Consider the following 6,607-nt stretch of genomic DNA (forward strand, 5'->3'; position numbering starts at 1 on the left):
CACAATATTTATTTTTATTTTATTTACTAATGCTACTACCAGACGATTATATTCAACTACGCAAAATACCCTTATCGGTAAAGAGGCTGACGAGGGCTTCATCTAAACCGACTGAAAAGCCTCCCTAAAGCTGAATAAAATCGTCCGGGGATAGCGTGAATAGAGTTTTAAAAAAATGTTATCAGATTCCAAAGGTTGTGTAAATAGGCAATACACAGCGATAAGGAAGATAAGGAGGATGCCACGAAGCCTCCTGTGTGTGTGTGTGTGTGTGTGTCCTTTACGTGATGTGGAATGAAAAATTAAATTTATTTTGACTTCCATGATATGATGTTTATCTGCGCTGAGAAATTGGCCGTGACATAATGAGAGAGAGAGAGAGAGAGAGAGAGAGAGAGAGAGAGAGAGAGAGAGAGAGAGAGAGAGAGAGAGAGAGAGAGACGAAAAAACGAAACGCAGCCAAAAATTAAATTCTTTAGCCACATTAAGTATTTATTTTATTTTATTTTATTTATTTATTTATTTATTTTTGCTGCTTGAAGACTTTTTTTCAGCCTCTCGTACTGAAGGGGTTAATAAAGTCTATGGCCCGTATTCTCGCAGGGTGAAGGAGGCTCCCTAACACCCCTTCCTAGGCGATTAATGTTGCTGATTACTCCTTACTCTCCTCTTCCATTTAAATCATTCAAATACCATCACACGCATCGTAACATACCGATTGATAGTAACCCTAGCACCTCCTCCAAAGCGATTTATTTTGCTGATTACTCCTTACTATCCTTTTTCATTTAAATCGTTCAAATACCACCACACTCGGCATAAATAACATACAAATTGATATTAACCCTAACACCTGTTCTTAAGCGATTGATTTTGCTGATTGTTGCTTACCGTCTTCTTTCCTTTAAATCATTCATATACCACATACTCAGCATAAATAACAAAAGTTTATAGTAACCGGCCATATCCGAAAATAAATCGCTAAAGAAGAGGTGTTAGGAAAGAGAATAAGGACCCTTATCTCACCCCTCCATTTGGAACTGACTCTCCAAAACTCAGATAAAAAACGTTTGGAGGCAGCAGGAATAAATGAATAATCTATCGTAATGAAAAAGTTAAGGAATATCATTATTATAAGCTCCTCAAAGTAGGAAATTTTCGATGTAGCAGCCGTACTTGGTCTCATAATAATAATAATAATAATGTGATAATAATCTATCTATCTATCTATAGCCCGACGCCCTAATCCCGCAAAGGGTGGCCGCAGACAAAACGCCTCCAAGTCACTCTGTCACCCACCATTTGATTACCCTCCCCCCAACTCACCCCCCCCTCTCTCATATACCTCTCAACTCCATCCCTCCACCTCATCCTCGGTCTACCCCTCCCTCTCCCTCCCTCCACCTCACCTACGTACACCCTCTTAGTCAGTCTTTCATTCTCCATTCTCTCCACATGTAATAATAATAATAATAATAATAGATAATAATAATGATGATGATGATAATAATAATGGTAATAGTGATAATAATAATTAATAATAAAAATAAAAATGTTTAGGCTACAAAAACATCCGGTATTTCTGTCGGACCGTTCTGAAATAAACTCAAGTCGGCGTCGTTAGTCAGTTGGTTTTCACTTGACAGAGCTGGGCCAGTCCTGCAACTAGCTTACTACCTCGTCGTTGCATCAAAATCTTTAAATATTGTCGTGGGGTAAGAATCAGTCTCCTTGGGACCTGCATTTCTAACCTGACAATGCTGGGCCTCTCCCATGACTTGAATACTAATTTTGTGGTTGCACGGAATATGGTGAGCCTTAATTTTGAACTAGAAAAAAGCCGACTGGTCGCTGTAGTCTTTTGATCTCGCATAACAGAACTGCGCCGCTACCTCGACCTGATTACAAATTTGTTGCTGCATGAAATTCGACGAGCCTGAGATTTAAAGAAAAGAAAAAGCCTCCTTCGATACCAGACAAATCAGCCCTCCAATCTGACTACACCTGTCCATCAACTGAACTGAAAAGGGGTTACAGGTCTAGGTTAGGGAATGAAGCCCTATATTCAGATCAACCCTCCAGTCTGACAATTTTTGAGCAGCAGCAGCGTTGCCGTTTAGTGAAACTTCGTCTGCTAATGTGGAAAAACAAATGAACGAAGACAGAACAAAGACAGACGGACATCATTCCACGCTAGTGTGGAATTTTTTTTTCCATATTACTCGTTCACGTTATTTTTCAGGAATAAGGGGGATGTTATCATGGTTGAGAGACATTAACATGTTTTGTTACTGAGACTCTTCACAGTTAACTAATTAATATGCAGTGTTTGTCTGTCATACTGTCATTTAAAACAGGGAAGAAAACGTCGTAAAACAGCGTCTACCTTCACCCACCCAGCGGTATCATTACTTCTTGCTGAAAAAAAATACCGTACATAATTATTTACAAGATAGGCCTACTTGTCAACCATCAGCAGTCCACACTTGCACTGTAGTAGTAAAGAACTACCGAAACAATGTTGTGAATCATTTAGAACTGTTGATCTGCTAAAAAATTTGGATGTGGATAAACGTACTTGTCTCTTGATTGGATATTAATCAGCATTTGCCGAATTATTAACAAACTTAATCGTTTAACTTCCATTCACTTAAATCATAATAGGTTTGACATCATTATTAATACTCTCTTTACGTGTACTCACAGTATACCAAATTTTATGTTAGTTGTACCAGCAACACATCCTCTGTCATCCTGCTGGCCGCTAAACGAGAACGTATGGAATAATGACGTCAAGATCAGTGTGGAATTCACGGCAACTCTGACCACCAGCTGGATTGAAACAAGCTAGAAGTATTAGAAAGTTAAACAGAACAAACGCACTATGATCAAATCGACCCGCCAGTCTGACTTGGCCTGGTCATCAACTGAGCTGATAAAGGTAAAGGATTCTTCTTCAGGTTAGAGCAAAACGCACCATAACTGATTCGACGTAGACTCCGAGCTCCTTTACTGTTCCCACGCCAAAACTCACTGTATGCAGCCTTTTTCCAGGGAGGAGAAAGTGAAGGAAATATTTATGATCGAGACCAATGCCAAACAATCGTCACAGATAAGGTTTTGGTCCAAGTACGGTATTATATGCAGAGAACGTGGCTAACTATAATATTCGCATTTGTTTTTATATAATATCGTGTTTCCTTCCTGAGTTTCTAACTGTACTCATTTTGACAATTTTTTACCCCATGTATGCATTAAATGTCTCCCTTTGCTTTCCTGTACCCTTCCTGCTTGGCCTTTATCGACAGCGTTCCCCATAGTGTGTGGTTCGTACTTAATGGTAAATAATCTAAATCAGTAAAAAAAATCAGACTCTTGGTTTCGTGGAGTCTGCTGCAGTGGTGTGGGACTTTACATTTTTTGAGCATTTGTTCTGGCAGTAAGTTCTCAGTGGTATATGTAAGATAGCGTGACCTCCTTTACTTGTAACACATGTGATCTCATAACTGCTGCTGTACTCATGTTGTGCTAGATCTTAACATCTTATCGAGGTCCGAATTTATAACATCTCCGAAACTATTCATCCTAAGTTTTTGGGCCCATTCTCCTTTTATCTTCACTCACGTTGCCGCCAAAATTTCACGGTCAGACTAGAATATTAAAGTGAGAAGTATGCTTAAAGAAGAGAAAGAAACACCTGTGATAATGGTAAACTGCTCTGAAGACTTGCGTACAGGTAATTTATAAACTGGTTAATATCCTTTGTAAATAGATCCCTTCATAACCAAAATTTTCCATCTCTGAGCAACATGTGAAGGCTTGTAGAATTGACGAGAACTGCTGGGCTTCAGGAAATACACTACTAAGCATTTGCAAAGGGACATAGTAAATCAAAAATGCTTATAACGACAGTGTATGAATTACGAGACAAATGGACTCCCGGTGATCTAGTGGATTTAGGCGCCCCGACCGTGCGTGTCCCATAATATCTGACATCGAAGGAATGGTTGGGGTTTAATGTTCACTTATGCCACTCAGGGAACAGCAACTGGTCACTCAACTCCTTCATTTCAATGATATGTATTGTAGTGTATTTTTGCTATCTCTAGATGATTTTATTTTAGTTTAGCAGAGACTTTTCGTGTTGTTGGGGTTGGATATGGTCTTCATTAACCTTTTCACTACTGGACTTATCCCTTATCATGAGTGAAATCGTTTGATGGATACCTAATTATAAGGGAAAATGCGTCATGGGACTCAAGAGGTTAAATGTCAAGGAGTTCAGGCGATACCGCGACCACAAGACTAAAATTAAGTCGACCCCATATGACCTTGAATTTTGACCCCTTGACCTTGCTGACCTAATTATTTCATTATCTCCTCATACTGCATCACTAAAAAGGGTTTGGTGGAAATCCGTCAATGGGTTCAGGAGATATCGCGCCCACAAAAGTGTTACGGACGCATGCACGCACCCACGGACGGACAGACCAATCACTTAATGCACCCTCCATAATAGGTAGGCGGAGGCATGATAAAGGACTGAATGATTGATAGGTACTATGGTGTGTATGCAGTGAAGTCATAGATAATTATATTAATATGGCCAGACAAACGTTTAATACAGAACTTCGCACGGATCTCATTATATAATTACTGTGTGTACGTAGTTATTCAGGATATTGATGTCGAAATGCTTTCATGTTAGGAGATGCTTCAGTGTGTGTGTGTATGTGTGTGTGTGTGTGTGTGTGTGTGTGTGTGTGTGTGTGTGTGTAGGCTACTTATCATTGTGGAAAAAAAGTATTGCAAACTAATGTGTATGAGTGTGTAGGGGAGGGAAGAATCTGTCGATATAAGAGCTATTTCCTAGAGTGAGGCGTAAACACACACACACACACACACACACACACACACACACACACACACACACACACACACATCACCCTAGCCCACTCACTACCCCATACTAATACTCACTCTGGTGCTGGAGAGGGACGCCTTCATGTGGTGGCACTGATATTACAAGGCGGCTCAACTGCTTGGTTATGCAAACTTCCTTCATCTACCACCCTATCCCCCAAAGGAAGGATCGTGGATTGCTGGAGGGGGACTACTACTACTACTACTACTACTACTACTACTACTACTACTACTACTACTACTGTTACTATTACTACTGCTACTACTACTGTTACTATTACTACTACTACTACTACTATTACTACTACTATACTATTCAAAATGATCCTTTTTCTATGTCCAGATTAATTTTAAATTGACGGGATTCAAAGAAAATCAGGATCGACGGCGCGACTTCTGTGGATGAATGTGCACAAAATATGAGATGTAGGTAGATGGCCGCAGACGGTGCTCACAAGGGCTTACCACGAGACGCAATAGAAGGGGTGAAGGGCTGAGTACGGTTTGAGCGTAGGAAATGACTGATATTTAACAAATTTTCTCACACTCCATACGATCAGTTTAGGTCACAAGATTTACAGCCGTCACTAATTCACTGCATTCACCGTTCTCCCAACACTGTGGCTGAATTCTGTCACTTTTATGTTTTCTTCGTGCTTCTACGTAATCCTCCAGCGACCTGCCTTAATGTCCAAGGTAGGCCTATACAGTCTCTGAAGGCCGAACAGAAGTGGCACAGGGCAGGTTAGAAGGGGATGTGAATTGGATTGGCTAATGTCTGTCACTGGCCACGCAGAGTGAGGCGGGTACGCAGCCCTAGCACAAACACACTCATACGCTGGCTGCACTACGACTGAGGTGGGGTCGGCCAGAGAGACACGATCACACCATCTAAATGTGCTGAGACGTACATTAGTGTGTGTGTGTGTGTGTGTGTGTGTGTGTGTTAGCGATGTGACGACGTGTGAGAGTAGGGAACACACGTGGACTCCCTGGCCAGGGGTGTGGGGGTGTTGGCAGTGAGAAACAGAACATGAGGGCACTGAGGCCTTGGTGGGATGGGGGCAGGGGGAGACACTTAGAGAATGGAGAGGATGGGATGACTAAAATACAAACTTGTGAAATGAGAGAACGTAATGAGTAACTGAAATAATGTGCAAGTGTCGTTTTCAAGGTATATAGACAATACTTACTGTGATATGTTTCAGCAAAAATGCGAAATAAAATTGAGTCTCACTGATTGCTAATTGATATGCTGATGCAAATTGTGGAATCCAAATTTGCGGGATCCATGAATGCCAAATCTAACATACGAGTAGAATATAATACAGACGGACGGAGCATCACGCCTGTTTCCAAATTCATAATTATAATACCTGGATATGAAATGATATACTACAGAGTCCCCTCTTGTAACGTCATATTTACCAATCTTACGCCATGACCCAATCTATCTATCTATTACCAGACGCTTTAATCCCGTAAGGGGAGGCCACAAACAAATCGACTCCATGTCTCCCTATCTCCTGCCATTTCACTGCCTCGCTCCCAGCTCACACACCCCTTTCTCATAAACCTCTCCACTCAATCCCTCTATCTCATCCTTGGCCTCCCCCCTCCTCGCCCCCTTCCACCTCACTCACTCACACTCTCCTCGTTAGTCTCTTGCTCTCCATCCTCTCCA

At 41.2% G+C, this 6,607-nt stretch overlaps 1 protein-coding gene across 1 annotated transcript in view; it reads right to left on the reverse strand.

Moving 5' to 3' along the window:
• LOC145400435 (monocarboxylate transporter 9-like) overlaps positions 1–5,407 on the reverse strand; it is a 30,310-nt gene extending 24,903 nt beyond the window's left edge. The window contains exon 1 of the mRNA XM_080272948.1: positions 5,389–5,407. The gene's annotated coding sequence lies outside the window, so the exon portion shown is untranslated. The remainder of the gene's footprint in view (positions 1–5,388) is intronic.
• Positions 5,408–6,607: the final 1,200 nt, after the last annotated feature.

This window comes from Coenobita brevimanus, chromosome 52, assembly GCF_032717465.1.
Source record: "Coenobita brevimanus isolate Jiangsu-jjx chromosome 52, ASM3271746v2, whole genome shotgun sequence".
NCBI classification, from domain to species: Eukaryota; Metazoa; Arthropoda; class Malacostraca; order Decapoda; family Coenobitidae; genus Coenobita; species Coenobita brevimanus.